Source organism: Artibeus jamaicensis, unplaced genomic scaffold (assembly GCF_021234435.1).
Source record: "Artibeus jamaicensis isolate MK-2021 breed Jamaican fruit bat unplaced genomic scaffold, CSHL_Jam_final contig_233, whole genome shotgun sequence".
NCBI lineage: Eukaryota > Metazoa > Chordata > Mammalia > Chiroptera > Phyllostomidae > Artibeus > Artibeus jamaicensis.
The window spans coordinates 56,294,709-56,313,080 of record NW_026521486.1 but is presented as its reverse complement, the minus strand read 5'-3'; positions in this window follow the sequence as shown (position 1 = coordinate 56,313,080).

Sequence of the window (18,372 nt, the reverse complement as noted above, 5' to 3'; positions counted from 1 at the left end):
TTCGAGTCTGAGGGGAGGATGAAAGTAAATTTGAAATGGGTACCAAATTAGATAATATATTCATAGCAAGAGTTCAATAAATGATAGCCATAAATATTTTTAATTAAAGTCTGGCGATTCGTTGCTGCTGTGTGCTGTTTAGGGCTTTGCATACACACACCACACACACAATTATCTGATAAGTGGATAAACACTCACCATGGCTGATAGGCACTAAATTAGGACTAGAATTCTCCATGTCAAATACTAGAGAAACACCTTTAAAATTGAACCTAGAAAATCCTTTCTCCACATCACACAGGATAATTCCTTTTTCAAAATCTACCTCATTTTCCACAACAGAAATATGCCAGTCCACGATGATTCCAGACTGAAAAGTGAGTGCACTCATTTCAAAGCCATAAAAAAGATGCATCATCTTTTACCGCCAACAGCTTGGGCTTTGTGGTTACAGAAATATTTTAGGTAGCAGGGTATAATCATTTAAATGTTCTTTGATTTTCCAAATGGTTACATTCTTAAGAAAATGCTTAGTGGAAGTCTGGCACTAGGGCTAGCCAGAGACTGGACTCCTAGATTTTTTTTCTTCAGGACCTTTTGAAATGCAACCAGCAGAGCAGAAAACATGACCACCCATGTTAGATCCCCTCTGCCAACGGGCCTGTGAGAGAGACGGGAGTAAGTTCCAGGTGGCCTGCTGCTCTTCCCTTTCCCCAAGCCCTACCTCAGAAGGTGCCTACAAGGGCAGTACTCCAAGCTGGTCCCTTCGTTACTCATTAAAGTTCATGGCAAGATTCTTCACTTGCAACTGGATCCACTTTCCCGTATACTTTCCACCAGGAATTGTGTGATAATTAGAGGATATGTTGCATTTCAGATACCATAATTCTGCCCACACATCTAACTAATAATTTGCTAACCACAAATGTGTTTGGCCTACACATTTTATCTCTACACTCTTAGCTTTGACATTCCCTAAAATTATGACTCCAATGCAAACCTAGATGTTATGGTAAATCTTTCAGCAAAAGTTATCTACCCTAAAATCATTTAAAAATTGGGAAAAAGTGACATGTGTAGTGTGCAAGATGATACTATTAGTGAGAGCAGACTTCAATTAGAATTGATTACTTTCTGCAATTCTCCCTCTAAACTCTAAATATTACACCTTAATTGTACTTTGGAAATCCACTGGCGAAAGGCGGTTAAAGCATCTTTAAAGATAAGCACTTTTCCACCTTTCTCCAAGGAAGTATAATATGAATGGAGTAAAATAAATGAGACTCCAAATATTATTTCAAGTTTTTAAATGCTATAGCTATTTAATATTTCACTTAGCTAGAATAGTTAAGCTAATGATTGTTATCTGGATAAATGTATTGGTTTTGTCCTTTACAGGAGAATATCTAGCTTAAAATGAAATAAATAGCAATTCCACATTAACCTTTGGGATTACTAATTATTAATTAAGTCAGCAAATGAGCTTCTGCCAGAAAATTTTATTCTAACTTCATAAACACCAAAAACCTTTAAAGGAAGCTTCATAAATTAAAGGACTGGGGAAAATGCCAGCTAGATTTCATTATTTCTCAAATTTATTTATGCTCCCTCTATTTTTTTAGCTTGCCTCTATGATTACATTGTAATATATCACATACTTGTTAGTTATCCCTGATGTTTCCTTCTTTGGTATTTGGTAGTTCCTTTATACATTAACTTGCTCATTCTCTGTATCTGTTAGCTTTCTTTGGTTGCAATCTACAGAAATGGACCATAACTAACAAAGCATAAATGAGGGAATAAATAAATTATTGCATAGACAGTGGATAGCTTACAAAATCAAAGGAAGGATGACAAACAAGTCTGGTTTTTTTTTAAGTCAAGACCAGAGTCTCTTTATCTAGAGGAGAAAACAGGTAGATATTCTATTCTCTTTAGTGTTCTATTCTACTGGACGGAAGAATGTGCTCTGAATATTGTGTGTGTGAGAGAAAGAGAAACAGAGAGACAGAGAAGAGAGAGGGAGGTAGAGAGAGACTGATCGATGAGCTTAGGAGTGCACAGCACGCCCACCTCTTGGTCAGGGTGAACAGTGCCTTCGCAGAAATGCTCTTCAAGACCACGTCCATTGATGGACTGGTAGTTTCTTAAAACCATTTGACAGTGTAGTTAACCAAAAACAGGAGAATTGGTGCTGGATAAATTTAAGCAACTGATGGCCACTAGAATCACTTTCTTTAAAGTAAGCACTGAACACTTCAGTTCGTGTTGTATTCTGAAAATACACGTGTATTGTATTTCAATTGTAATCCCTACTTCTTTTAGCTCACATCCAGACAGAGGAACTCATTATATTTCCCTTGTGAGGACATTTGGATTATTCCTGTGCTTTTTTCACCCTTTGCTACTCTAAGCAACTTTGTGATAAATATACTGACAATATATGTTTCTGCACTTATAGATTTTCTTGGGGTATCTTTCCAAAGGAGCATTCTTGAGTTAAAAGATATACAAATTTTACATATTGAATACATGAGTACAGAGGCATAGAAAAATATTGAGGAGGATAGATACCAAAACATAGCCAATGGCTGTCACTGCAGTCTATTTGTAATCAGGAGCAAGTTTACTGTTAAAATGGAATTTGAAATTTACTCAGAAGAGAAAAAAAATCCTAGAATGCTTTCTTTGCCTCCTTGCTGCTTTTTCTCTATTAGGAGCCGGACATTTTCTTCTCAAGAAGGAGCTTTTAAGTGGCCTACTGTTCCCTTATTTCAAAAAATATATGTTTATTTTGACATAGTTTCAGACACAGAAAAGTTGCAAAAAATGGTACAGAAATCTACATATATCCTTTATCCAGATTCTCCAAATGTTAATATTTTACATGTGCTTTAGTTCTCTCTCTCTCCCACTCCCTCTGAATATATATTATATACATGATCTTTTTAAGAGTAAGCCACAGACATACTCCCCCTTTAAACCTGTGGTAAAGAATCTCACTCCATTATCTGATGTTTGACTGCTGGCAGCTTTTGAACCTCATTCCCCTCTTTTCCTCTGAGCACCCTGATGAGAAAGCCTAATGCTCTTTCCTTTGGTGCCATCAGGAGGTTCAGACCATGAAAGCCCTGCCCGTGGAGTGGTCCCGCAGTCTGGCCCCACCCGCTAAACCGCGGTGAAAAACCTGAGCCAGTCTCCTGTCCTTGCCCTCTTGGACCTGCTTGGGAAGCTTGCCCTGCCCTCCCAAAATACAGCAATTTCCTAAGTAGTAAACCTTAAGTACTATCTTTAGGGGTGTTTGTCATTATAAATCTCAGTGACAAAATGCTGGGTGAGGGTTCATTCTACATACAAAGAGGGATCACAACCAACCCTAGATAAAATCTCTTATGTATTCACAGCATAATTATCAGAATAGTAATATTGATGTGCCTTGTTATCTAATCTACAAACCCTTTTGAGATCTCTTCTTTTGCCCCAATAGCGTTCTTCAGAGCCCAGGAATACCCCGAGTTGTATTATGATCCAGATGGCACCGATCTGGGGCAGTTCCTGTCTTTCCTTGTCTTTCATGACTTGGACATTTTTGAAGAGTACTCCTCAGTTACCTTGTAGATTGTTTCTTAATCTGGGTTTGATGTTCCTTCATAATTAAATTCAGAGTGCTTTGTCCTGGAAGTTCATTTCATTCCTGTGTATTGGCTTTGTGTGCTTTTTGACCTATTGAAGGACTTTAGGGATTCCTATTAGTTCTTATATCTCTCAGGTAGGCATTCATTCCAATACAAATCCAGACTTATGTCTTGAGACAAGATCGCTGGGCAGTGTTTACCGCTGGCTCTCTTGTTATTGATTTAGGGTGATAGATCATGGCAGTTCCTGGGAGGTGGTGGATGGAGATTATGTCATTCCTGCTTTTGTACACTTTGTAAAAGTTCTTCTCCCTTGAGTCAGATTTGACTGAGATATGACATAAGAAGTGACATTTAAAACCTCCTCTTGAACAATTTTCTGCTTCTTTTGTTAATTTACTCTAGAAATTCAAAGAGCTACCAAAAACTAAATGGAAGGGAGGGGTTTCTAGTCATTGTAACACTATTACTACATGTTGGACAAATCAACACTTTTCACATTTTAATGTAGACCTTTTTGGATCATTTACCAGAAACATTTACTCCTTTCATAATCAGAAAATTTTTTCACTAAAAAATAGCCAAACCTCTTCCTGGCCAAAACTATCTCTTACTACAATGATTATTCCCTCCTTCCTGTTGAGCTAAGTTCTTGAAGAATAGTGGCCACTTGATGTCTCCACATCGTCATGTCCCATTCAGTTCTGCAGTTCCCTTCTCAGTGTCACTTCTTCGTCTTCTCTGTGGCACTTATCAGTCTTGACTACTTCCTACTTTGACATCTGATTAAACTCGATCTTCACTTGAATGGCCTGCTCCTCCCACCCCATTGAATGTTGCCTTTCCTCTGGGTCCCATGCGGGTCCACTTCTCACTGCACAATGAACTCATACACTTCTGTGGGTTCCACTTCCATTTTTCCATGATGATCCAGTGTCCAAACCTGTAACCTCATCCTGTCTTCTATACTCCAGGATCTTAGTCTCATCTGCCCAGTGCACTTTTCTACTGTAACGACTCCCAGGAACTTCAGCTTCAGTCTTACCTCCTTCGTGCCCTTGACCAGCTTTTGCACTTGGTACTCTCTCAGACAGTGTTTCTAACATTCATTCACTCACCCAAGTCAGGAAATAGGACGCATATTAGCTCTTGTGTTCCCCACATCCAAGTCCTATTGAGTCCAGCCCCTACACATTTGTCAATTCTGCTCTCTCCCTTTCTTTATATTCCCTCTACTTCATGGGTATAATGAGAAATCTGGCATCAATTCATAAAAATCCCTTTCACTATATATTTTAGAAATTTCAATTTTAGAAATTTCTAAAATTTCTTTGTCTATCAGTTTTTAAATAGCTCTCTAAACTTGAAAAATTCCCACTATCTTCCTGACAACATTCATAATAAATTTATACAACACTTGGTAAAATCTTGTAGAACATTTCTACTGCAAAAATAAGAGAAAATAACTCAAAGACATGAACATTCACATTATTTGATTCATTGATTTAGAATAAGTCTTCAGTTTTTAATGAAAGTAATTGAGGCATTCAAATACTGCTTTTTAAAATTTTTTGACAGTGAAAGACCATCATTTTTGCCATATGTCCTGGCATTATTCTTCACATTTGGTTCATTTTTCTATCTAAATATCCACTTTCATACACCACTCTGAAATTTGGTGTTTCACTGTGTATTGTTCAAGTCTGACTCTAGATGATTTCAAATACGTTTGTGTTTGGTTAACTTCATCTAAAACTTCAAACAAGATGAAAAGATAACTCAGAAAAGAAAGATCCCATTCATCAAAGAGCAAAATATAAGCTGAGCTGCTTGGATCCATATTTCCTATTAGATTACACAGTACTTCAAAGGTTGAGATTAACTTTTCAAGATGCGTCTGAACTACATGCACAGTTTCATAATGAGCGTGCCAGCTTGTCTTGTTAAGTCTTTTCACAATTATACCTTCATTTTGAAGCATTTTACAGTAATGAGGTAAGACCAAAACAAATAAATAATTTTTCTCAAAGCTCAAAAAAATGGCACACCTGAAGACATACTTCCATCAGCATGATTTCTGCAAAGATTCAGAGAATGATTATTCATAAGGTCAAGTAAAAACTTGAGATTAATCATTTAATATTTCTCAGAAAATCAGCAAGAATACTAGCTATTGCTGCAACATTATTATATCCTTCACCATCATTATGTATAATTAACAAAAATTCTGACAAAATGCAAATTTATATACTTAAAGTACCTATGCTAAAAAAAAACACAATATTTAAATAGGACAGGGCTAAAAGTCAACAATGGATCATCTTTTATAAGCACTGAAAATGAGAGGAAAGAAAATAAAGTATTGGCAAGAATCAATGTCATAAGTGATTAGATAGATAGATAGATAGATAGATAGATAGATGATGATGATGTTGAGAAATACATCTACAGAGAGAGACAGAGAGATTAGTATAGACTAAGACCAAGATTTGATACAGAACAGAAAATCAGGAATATAACTAATTTATTATGATATTGCTACTTGGCTAGTACTGGCTCCAGATGATTCGATAATAAATTTAGATAAGAGAAAAAACAAATCTCTTCAGATTAAAGATGAACCTTTGCAGTTCGATGAAAAGGAAAACAAAAGCAGAGGAGTTGATTGACACATGACAGTTTCATAGCTTTGTAAATCTTTATCAAATGGCAAAAAAAGTTCAAAACTTTATTCAAAATCAAAAATGTATTTCTTTAATACTTCAGACTGTTTGGAGCTACTGAGACAAAAGCTAGAGGAACTAGCTTCAAAGTTAGCTAGTTCACAAGAGAAACAGCTTAGAACTGGCTTTAAAACATAGTGCAAAGTTAATCCCAAAATCCCAGAATTTAAGACATATGAAAATTTCTGTTACTTAGAAAAGTGGAAGTCATTAGCAATGGAACTGAAATACACAAAAAAATTGTTGCTAAAACCTATCATATAGAAATGGATAAGAAGAAAAAATAATGGGAAGATAATTGCATCATCTTTTGACATAATTATGTTTTTATCTACACAACACCTTTCTGTGGTCATAGAGAAGATGTCATCTACAAACAATGGAACTTTTTGGAATGGGGAGAATTATTCTCAAATTACAACCCAATTTTGAAGGAACATTTTGTTAAAATTAAACATGTTACTTCTTCTGAAAGGAAAACAATCATATTTGTCTTCAAAAAATTATTTTCTAGAAAATCACATCAAAGAAAAAGTTGCAGTGGATATTAAACATATATATTAATTATTTTTTATATCTGAGATCATGTAAAAGGTAGATTGTCAACCCCACTCTCCAGACTCAGAGACTGAACTGGATAATAACCTAACTACCAGCTTTAAGGACAGAGGCAATCAAGAGGGCAGAGGTCTGGAGCCTCTCACATGTCTCCATGGGTCCACCTTTTCCACGTTAAACACAAGAAAAACAGACAATGTCTCCATGAGGTTTTATGGAATTCCTCACACTGCAAAAAAAATATTTAACTTGTGAAATAATTCCACTTATACCTCAGAATGTGGTACCTAGTTTTGGTGAAATTCTCTAGGGAGTCATGCCTCAGAGATTATGGATTTATTTATTATAAATAATCCTTTAGCCAGAGGCATCCTGTTCATCAGACGTCATTCTCCTAGCAAATATCATTGGCATTCACCTGAAGGTCGAGTTCACGAAGGACCACCAACTAGCCATCTGCTCTTACTCCTAGAGTCGTTCCCACTAAGAGAGTGAGTAGATCTTGAGCCAGCGTCTGTATTACCCTCCTCCAAATAGCACTAGCAATGTTTCACATGCTGAACAAATGTGCAAAATAAAAGGATATGTCCATATTGAAGATGATAAAGTTAAAATTAAGCAGTCTTTCTTGGGCTTCTCTCATTTCTGGAAATGCACTCATGAACTAAACTAGCACCCTCACTGCAGCTAAGCTAACAAGAGAGACTGAAACAATGGATAGTGATAGATGAAAATGGTAAGTTTGGCAGAGTTTCATAAAATTCACCATTCACGATGAACCTAGAAATTTAAATGCTGTTTTTTTTCTTCTTGTGACTTCCAAATACCCTCAGAGTTGAATTTTCCACTAAATACCTTCACTACAAAATTCATCATAAATTTTTATTATAGTTGATAAAATATTCTAGAGGGGGTTTTTTTGGAAAAAATTAAGGAAAATGACTGAAAGATAGCAATGTTTGACCCTATTTGATCCATCACTCTAGAACAAGTGTCTGATTCTTAGTGACACTTGAATTGAGGCATTCAGTTAACTCTTTTCATTTGCTTTTTTGTTTTGTTTTATTCTGTGAGTTTCAGTGAGCTTATGTTGGTTCTTGTGAAATATCCCACTCTAAATATTTTTTTAGATTTTAGAATAACTAAGAAATAGCTGCTGGTTTCACAAGTAACTTGCAAACAACTATAAATTTTCTCCAAGTTCCTGCAGGACAAAAAAAAAAGCACAAATGTTTATTCACTGCTCTTTGTACCCTTCTCAAAATTTGTACTATGGTCTTTAAATTACACTAATGTAATAATTGTTGTGTAAATGAGCATCCAGTAACAAATAAGTGAATTTTAAAAAATAAAACACTTGCAAATAGTACCACTTAAGCAACTACTAAGTCATACCATTTGTTTAACATTCTATTTTCTTGACTTGCTGTTGACGTTAAACAAATAGACACAGCCAGATATTTCTCCAGCACCAATGCATCTTTTGGGGAAAAACAAAGTATTGCAATTCAAGAAATGAGGTCTACTGGCAAACCACATATGTGTTCCCAGAAACAAAGGAGCAACAACTATGACAGAGAAGAACAGGATGTTGGAACACCTATTATGAACAAAGTTTTCTTCCTTTTGGGCTTGACAACAGACCTTGGGTGTGAGACCTCCCCAACGGGCCCTCCAACTTGAATTTAAATGAGGTTTCTGTCCACTAATCTACACAAATCTTTAGTTTTCAAACAGATTTTAAAGTACATTATATTTTAAAGACGTATTTTACATTGGTAACATAGTTTTTGTATAAACTAACACTGCCCCAAAACAATTGAGCATAATAGATATTATTTTTGTTGCATGTATATACTAATGACAATTAAATGCAGCTATGCTATTGTCCAATACCTCTAAATATCTGAATTAACCTATTTAGAAATTGCCAATAATACTTTTGCCAAAAAAAAAATGCTAGAATTTATTTGACAGGAAAATAAATGCAACATGCGCCTTGCAATGCATTTCTAATGGGCCATGAACATTCTCAGTCTGACCACAGACTATTAGTCTATTCCCTGATGACTAATATTTCAACTTAGCATGTAAGACAGTATTCTCAGAGTACCTTACACCCCTCAAAAGTATTTTCCAGAAAGCTTGCCAAAACAAAAATACTTCTGCCACATTTATTACCACTCATTTATACCCATATTGCCTGCTCAGGTCAACACCACTCTGCTTTGGCTGACTTTTCGTAATCCAGCTATAACGTTTTCAGTATTCATTCCATCTTTCATTCAACCAACATTAAGTACTTTTTAAATGCTAATAAGGTGCTGAGAATACAAAGATAAAAGATGTGATTTCTCTCTTTAACAAGGTACTATCTGGATAAAAATGCAGACAAATAGATGGTAGGTTTTTGATAGGCGCCAACACAGAGGCCCCTTCAGGGATGAGAGAGTATCTGTTAGAGAGTTTACTGTAAAGGTGTGAGATGTCATGACTTGGAATACCTCTTTCCAGCCCCTTCTTGCCTGTAAGGTCTCTTTTGAGATCCAAAGACCTACAACCAAGATTGCTCTATCCAGCAAAACTTTCATTTAGAATGGAAGGGCAGATCAAGTGCTTCTCAGATAAGATCAAATTCAAGGAGTTCATCGTCACCAAGCCCTTATTATATGAAATGTTAAAGGAATTTATCTAAGAAAAAAAAGATAAAAAAGATGAACAGTGAAAGGACAGCAAATGCACAGTTATTAACAACCACACCTAAAACAAAAGCAAGCTAAAAGGACATTTAGATCAGGAGCAGAACCATAGAAATGAAGATCTCATGGAGGGTTAGCAACAGGGGAGTGGGAGGAGAAGGGGGGAGAAGGTACAGAAAATAAGTAGCATAGACGGTAGGTAGAAAATAGATGGGGGGAGGGCAAGAATAGTATGGGAAATATAGAATCCAAAAAACTTGAGACACGTGGTCATAAACTAAAAGGGGGGAATGGTGAGGGGGTGCAGGGTGGAGGGGAATGAAGGGGGAATAGAACAACTGTAATGGCATAATCAATAAAATAAAAATTAAAAAATAAATTAATTAAGTCATGAGAGTTTAAAGGACAGAACGACATGGGAAGTTTTAACAAATAAAAAGCAAATAAAGTTATAGCTTCTTTTAAAAATTCACTCTGACCTCAAATATTAAAGCTAGAAAGTCCAGTTAACAATCACAAATCGCTTCTCATTAAAAGAAGAGAAACCTAGAAATATGGCAGGTGGGAAGAAATGGCCAACAAACTCCTGTTCCCACCACGTATCAGCTTACTTACCTCCCAGGAGCTGGGGACACTGCTCGGCAATTTTTACATACCAGACCTTTGTATTAAGCACAGGCTTTAAAAAATGCTTTCTGAACCAAACTTAAGGTAATATTTTTGACAATTAAAACTTGAACAGAAATTATGAATTCTTTATATATCACCTTTCCACAAAAAAACCCTCTCCAATGGAGACAAAGAATGTGAGAGAACTGTGTTTTTTGTTAGTTTCCCAAACAAATTGGACTTATATTCATCTTTTGTTCCTTTTAGATTCAATGAAAGGTCCTAGGTGATAGACTGATATCTACAAATTGACAACTAAGAGAAGCAATTATCCAGAAAACCCAGAATCTGAAAAAGTGGCTACTGCGCAATTCAGAACTGGTATAATTCATTCAATAAATTTACTGTTTATTGGGCACTAAAAATAAAAGAGAGTAAGAATTCCTAATTTAAAGGACTATATTTTAAAGGAATATGAGGACTATGGAAATAACCAGTTTTTCTTTCCTAGTCTTTCTACTTTTCTGACTATTTTTTAAATCCCTTTAAGCCTCACCCTGCAAAAGAGGGTTGAAAACCAAACCTGTGATAGGGCCCGCACTCTGACAGGAGTGTCATCACCGCCCTCGTATTAAGTCGGGTTCCTATTGGGAACTTCCCCTGCCTGTAGCAGGAAGCTGGAGGAATCAGTAGGACTGAAGAGTAGGTTAGTTAGGGTGATTTATTTAATGAGGTTTCCTGAATAGTTTGGATACCTACAGTGTTTAAGAGCCATCTGGATTCTTCTATAGTCACCATAGCATGAAACAGCCCCCAAATAAGGCTTCTGTGCTGGTTTGCTTCAACTTTGGAGGCTGTAGGTCCCTGGCACACCAGGCACAGATGGGTTGGGTGACTGCAGTGAGGTGCGGGTGAAAGGCTCCTGTACCTGCTATGCTCATAATGACCATGACCTGGCCGTAAAGCTAGCATACAGAGTATGGGAAGACTCATTCTTATACCAAACTTTTGCAAGTTTTGCTTATAAATTATATAGTACATACAGTATGCTAGTGAATACTGGCTTGCAGTAAGTACTCAAGAAAGGAGAGCCATTGTTTCTATCATCATCATCATCATCATCACCACCTTCCCTAATGAAGGACAATGATCTAACTGCAGGCCCCAATTATTCTGAACTCAATCCACAAATTGGAAAATAAAAGAAATGATCGATTTTCTAATTTTCCAGGTTACATTATGCAAATGAGGGAGAAGCAGCCCCATTTACCAAGGGCGTAAATCCACTTCAGAGCAGGGAGTAAATATTAATGTCAACTGTATTTACATTAACATTTACATGTAAAATGCAAATTGTAAATATTAGTTACAATTTTCAACTCCCTCCTCTTCCAAACTATACTAGTCCGAGACAAAGCCTGTAATAAAAAACGTCTCGTGGTCATGGCAGTCATCCTGCTCTGAAGTGGATTCATCCCAAGGTACACTGTGGTTTTTCCTTTTCTTTTTCCTTTTTTCTTTAAGCCTGTAGTGCTGGGGATATTTCAAGTAATCCGCTAACTTACCCTCAAAAGGGAAAAAAACAAGTAGTGGAGAGACAGTGGGTGGATGAGAATGCTGAGAAATGTTCACCACAAGGATAACTGCTTAGACATAGACATTTATAAATAATTAAGTTATTATTCTGAGTCTGCCTCCTTTTTCTTCCTCTCTCTACCTCCCACCCAAGTTGAAACAAGGATCCTATTACCAAGGAAAGTTTGAGTGTTGTGAAATGAAGGGCTCAGGATCCGATGGTGCCCTGTTCCTTTGTTTCTTTTTCTTTTCTTTTTCTTTTTTGGGGACATGTTATGGCTATATCAACAGATCTTGTAAGATTCACCTGTCAGAGTCACTGAGATTCAAACTAAAAATACTTCTTTGAAAATGTAAATAGAATGAAAGACTCAAAGAAGAAGACAATCCAGAATTGAGTCCTTTGTAATGTTCTAATTCTCACCACAGATTCAGTATGCTGTTTTAAAACTGCTGTGTTATTTAGCACACTTCAATATTAGCAACTAATTCATTTTTCATTCTCAATGTCCTGTGATGTAATGAGTATCTAAAGTATTACTTCCATACTATAGAAGATACACACAAAAAAAGGTGACAAATCTGAGAAAAAAGTCACATATTTAGTAGACCCAGAAAATTTTATCTTATTCATTCTTCAATTATCTGCTTTATTTACTGGACACCCAATAATTACCAGGTGCTACTCCAGGCCCTGGAGGTACAGAGGTTAGGGAAGAATTTTTATATTTGAATGGCCATTTCAGCATGTTTATTAGAACTCACAATTCTAAATGTGCTTGTTCATCCATCATTTCAAGCAAATTACTGCAAACAAGGCCTGAGAGTTTTAATATGGACTCAGACAGCTGTGCACACTGAAGGGGACAGATGTGTTTTCAACAGTCCTCTGATTGTCTGAACTCTTTTTTAACACCTGTGTCAGAGAACACCTACCCACCTTTATGAGCATGAGATCACCTTCGCGTTTTCCGTCTGTAATTTTGAACCCCAAGTGGGAATTGACCTCAAGATTTAGGTGGGGTTTTTTTTGGTGGCCACCTGCATTTGAACTCATTCATCTCCATCAGGTTTAATAAGCTAAGGGAAGGAGAGAATCCATTAATGGAACTGAGAGTTTTTCTCTTCAGAAGGAACTTGTTAAAGAAAATGGTCTTAAAACTCACACACATGCACACACATGGAAGCAAGATTTGGCACAACATAAAAAATAATAAAGCTGGAAACGTTTTTCTTCAGACTCTAGAGCTTATTAAACATTTAAAATAAATCCAATGAAAATAGTTCAGGTGTGACTTTGTAGCAAACCATGAGACTGTTTCTTAAACTTTAAACAAAATATTTCATTTTGCTATTTTTTATTCCATTTTTATTGTCTGGAAAGTGAGTATGAAAGGGAATTATCCGAATAATGTAGACTGTTTTGTAAAAATTTGCATTTATTTTTTCCTGACATATACATTCACTCTCTTTGGTACAGATTTCAGTGAGCTTTGCCTCTTCCACCCCGAACTCCCTTCATGCTACTTTGTGTAGTCTGACCCTTTCCCACCCTCAACCTCTGACGGCCATCATAGTTTTATCTTCTTTTAAAGGGTGAGATACGCATAAAATCATACAGCATATGAATTTCTCATCTGGTTCCTTTCACATAGTGTAATTCATTTGAGATCCATCTGTGTTATATCAGCAATATATCCCTTTGTATTTCTCAGTAGCATTCCATTGTATTTATGTGCAATAGTTAGTTTGTCCATGTCCTGGTTAAAGAACATCTAAGTTATATCCAGTTTGGTGCAATTGTTAACTAGTCTGCCATAAATATTTGCATATAGGTTTTCTTGTGAAATAAGTTTTTAATTCTCTTGGGGGATTGCTGGGTAAAATGTTAAGTGTATGTTTAACTTGACAAGAAACTTACAAACTATCTCCCAAAGTGACGGTACCCTCTGGATCCCATACAAGAATGTGTGAAAAATCCAGATTCTCTACATTTTCGCCACTTGGTATTGACATTAATTTTTTAAATTATTTTAGGCATTCTAATAATTGAGTAGTGGTAGACCACCTTGATCAAAAGATTTTTCTTTAAAAAAAAGCATCAACAAATAGGAGTTACCCAAGTAACTGAGGTTTTCACCTGGAACTTATATTCAGCCCTGCCCATTGGCCCTTCTCCAGTACATCCTACCTGCCAGGGGGTGGTGAGCCTCAAGCACATGTTCTCACAGGCTTAAATCGCTCAACACCTTGGAGATATAATTACCTAAAAGAAATCCAACAGCTCAACAGTATATGCTATCTGAAGCAACGTATTAGAACACAACAACCAAAGCTTTAAAATAACCAAAACAAATGTATTTAAGGAGATAAAAGAAGATACTAGCTATGTGAATTAAGCAAGAGATTATTAAAAGGAATAAAATAGAAACATTAGCTATCCCAAGTATAATAGTTGAAGTAAAGTCCACAATGGACAGGAGGAAGAGTAAGATGGCTATGGCCGAAAAAGGAATCAGAGAGTTGAAAAGACAAAGTGAATATAACAATATAATCATTACACAGAGGATATGAACAGGCCAGGCCCAGAGTAGACACTTAATACTTGACAAATAATTCATTTTTCTACCCTAAATTCTAGATGGCTTTTTGAAACATTATGAAGAGTAATATTTCCAAATGATCTAATAACTTTGACTTCATAAATTTGCTGTGCATAATCAACTAATGTATTTCTTTCATTCCCTTTCCCTCTTTAATTCTCAATTTCTCTCCCACTTCCCATCAGTATACACCACCACCTCCTCATGCCTCTGTGGTTGCGTAGGAGGTGGAAAGGCAGGAGCTTAAGAGTTTTTGAAGCCAGAAAAGTCCTGGGTTGAATCCCATCAGTTTGAGCAAGTAAATTAACCTGTAAGTCTCAGTTTTCTAACCTGTAATAACAGCCTAATCTTATCCACCCCATAGGATTTTTCATGATAATTAAATGCAATAATAGATACCAAATGGCTAGCACAGGGCCTGGCACATAATAGATACTCAAAAATTAACTCAACTGTACTCTTCAAAACCTGCATCGTTTCCAATCCCTGATATCAAAATCCATTTAACTCCACAACTGGAGATGGTGAATACACTTGGGGCAAGTTATGCTTGGGATAAGCAACCTATTGCGAACTCACACTGAGGCTTCATTTAGTGATAATAAGCCTCTTTCCAGAAAATAGGTTTTATTAGAAGAAAGGGAGAGAAAGAGATGAGAGTCCCGTATGTTTGAAATAGGAAAAGAATGGATAGAGAGAGAGATACATAAGAAGTGGACTCTGGGTCCACTTCTTTATCTATTTTAACTTTTTGTCCAAGAATGGTTATGTGTCTCAGAGTCTAGTTTATCATACTATTCTTATGGGATTTGGGTCTTTGGATAGCATATTATGTTCATCAACCATATTCTAAATAAATGTCTATGTAATAAGGCTTTTCTTTTACTCCCAATAATGAACACAGATTTTATTCTGAATTCTATGCTCGAACAAGTTGTATTGCAATTAAACTTTGTTGTGGTACTTGAAGCCATTTCCTTTCCACAGCATAGTCAAAGTCTCTTGGGAACCAGTCCATGCAATTCCTGGGCCAGGTATCACAGGATAAGAGGGGAAATTTGAATTTGCAACTGGTGACAACTCAAGCATTTGTCGTCAGTCAATCAAGGTAAGTCTCGCCTGGTCGTTTATCCTGGGGACATAGTGGATCTGGTAGTGACACATACGTGTGTCATGAACCTGGAAATAACAGCCTGTCCACTGACCACTTGCAGCTGCAGGACCACCAGCACTGCCCTGCCCTCCTCATGAATGGGGCATGCTATCAAAAAAGAAAGGTCATCATTTCCCATGTACTAAACACTACATTTGTTGACAGCTTAAATAATACCTAAAGATAAACTGATATTGATTTTAAATAAGGCTTTCAAGATCAGAGCAGTGTAAACCTTAGTGGAATGCTCCTGATGTGTGTTTTCACCTCTAAATTTCCACATTCACATATTTCCTTGTTTTGTCATTTAACTGAGTTGTGTGTAGAGCATTCAGTTCTTCATGGTGGAAGTGCTTTGGGGGGAAAAGCGGGGAGGGCAATTGCCCAGTAGACATTTTGTTTATTCTATGAGATTCTGGAAGGCAGAAAGTCATTTTATTTATCAAAATGTTCCTTTCATCACTGAGGGAGACTCACTCAACACTCAGTATGTTTCAGGCATTGTGATAAGTGTTGAAAATCCAGTGACAAGACAGCTTCACGACAGCCACGAGGACACAGTGCAGACAGGGTACATCTGAAACATCTGGTGTCGCTGGCAGAGTGGCAAATGTCTAGGTTTCACTAAAATTTACTGAATCAGAATCTGTGGTGAACGTCCTGGGAATTCTACCACGTAAATTTTTGTGGGATGGAGATTGTGTCTTGTTCTTCATTTTATTCCTAGTGCTAGGCATGAATCCTGAAAGGCTGTAGACACTCAATACCTACTTGGTAACTTCAAGCATTCCACAAATATTTGAAAATATTGACCTCTGCCAGACACACTGTGTTAGACAAAAATCCCAATGTTCATGTGATTTACACACAGGAAGAGGGAGGGGGAAATAGTAAACAATAAGTATAGTAAACAAGGCAGCGAGCACGATTAACTATTAACTAAGATGTCAGGAGAAGCCTCATTGAGAAGGTAACATCTGAGCAAGGATTCGAAGAGGGCGAGAAAGAGAACCTAGCAAAGGTTTGGTGGAGAAACCCAGGAGCAGAGAACAGCTAGAGCAAAGGGGGTAAGTCAGAAGCATGCCTGGCACATCAAAGTAACTGGTACCCTCTGGGCACCAGAGAAGGCAGGGTGCAGGGGAAGTCAGAGAGGCAAAGAAGGGATACACCATGTAGACCTTGTATGCCATTTTAAGGATTTTAAGTCAAATGAGAGAATGAAATAATAATTGAATGAGCAAAAGAATGAAGCTGCTACTATGTCATGTGGAAAAGAAATTCCGAGGGTAGTCAGAGCAGAGCCCATTGTTGTAGGCATTCAAATGTTGTTTTAATATTATATATTTTTCTTTTTGCAGTTATAAGATACATTTTACTATCATTGATCTTGCCATCGGCTAGTGAAAATTAAACACAGTTCTAATAAGAGCAGTGGCCTTTCTGGGGTTTTTCCCCTTAATATGTACCCTATTTTTAAGTGGGAAAAAGTCTTCCTGTTCTTGCTTTTCCTAAGTAACTAATTAACCAACATGGCAGAAGGAGAATGAAAGCCCTGATCCTATCCTTCAATTAAGCATTTTCGCCACTATCTCACACTGTCTCAAAATATTCAGTGTCTGGCAAATCAGTGCTGTGATTCCAAGGGCTGTAAACACCTTAAACTAATATAATGTTATATGTCAACTAGAACTCCATAAAACTGGAAAAGAGAAACCCAACAGTGGCTCTTTTACTGACTCTATCAAGTAAAAATAAAATTAAAAAGGATTCTACATAGCATTGAGCTCACTGATGCTTTCTAAGGTTATGGCAGAAATTCTTTCCGTAGTATTGGATATCACTCTTTAGGAGTTTCAGCTGGGTCCATGAGTGTTTCACACACTGTGGTGAGATTATATAGAGTAATTTGTCTTAGGAAAGCTAGAGTTTTCTAAACAACCAAACCAAACAAAGCACTAGTCAAATAAACGAACAAAAACAAAACACACACCCCCTAAAGAAATAATTACAGAGCAAAGTTTCAAGTACAAAATAACAGACAAGAAGAGAGGAAAAGGCAATCTTGTGTTTTTCACCTGATTATTTTATATGAAATCATCAAACTAATTTCAGGATCTCTAATTTTTTCAAACTGTATATAATGACAAATTATTATATTTTATGATAATTTAATTATATTAGAATTATAAAAAGCATATTTCAGTGCTATGCATATATAATAGAACATGTTTTTACATTTGACATGAATATATTGCTGTATTTTGGTAAAATATAACTTTTTGTCTCATCTGTGTTTTTAGGCTTAATGATACTTTGTTTCTAAATGCCTTGGAGCATTTTGAAAATCCAATATCTCATGTTTGCCTAACATTAACTAGGCCATGCAACACTGTTCACTTTATTCTCTGTTTTGTATGAACAACACTTTAATATTGAAATAATTCTTCTTGCAGCTGCCTGTAGTATTCATTCAATAAGGCAATTTCTTTACTCATGCTACTCAAACCGCATGCAAGAAATGATGCTCATTTAGTCCTTTGGAAAACCTTTCATATCAGCAGAGGTTATGCACAATGATGATAACTATTTAAATGAACCCTGCAATGCCACATAGTTACAAATTATTAATTTCTTTGCACTGTATTAATATGTTAAATATTTTATACTATGGAAAATGAGTTACATATACATTTGAAGTTTATGTGCTCCCTGGGAACTATCCTGGAGAATAGATCACTGAAGCCCCGCATGCATATTAAAAATACATTTTGTTTCTTCTGTGACTTTCATCATATCTTGAGAGCTTAGAGTAAATAA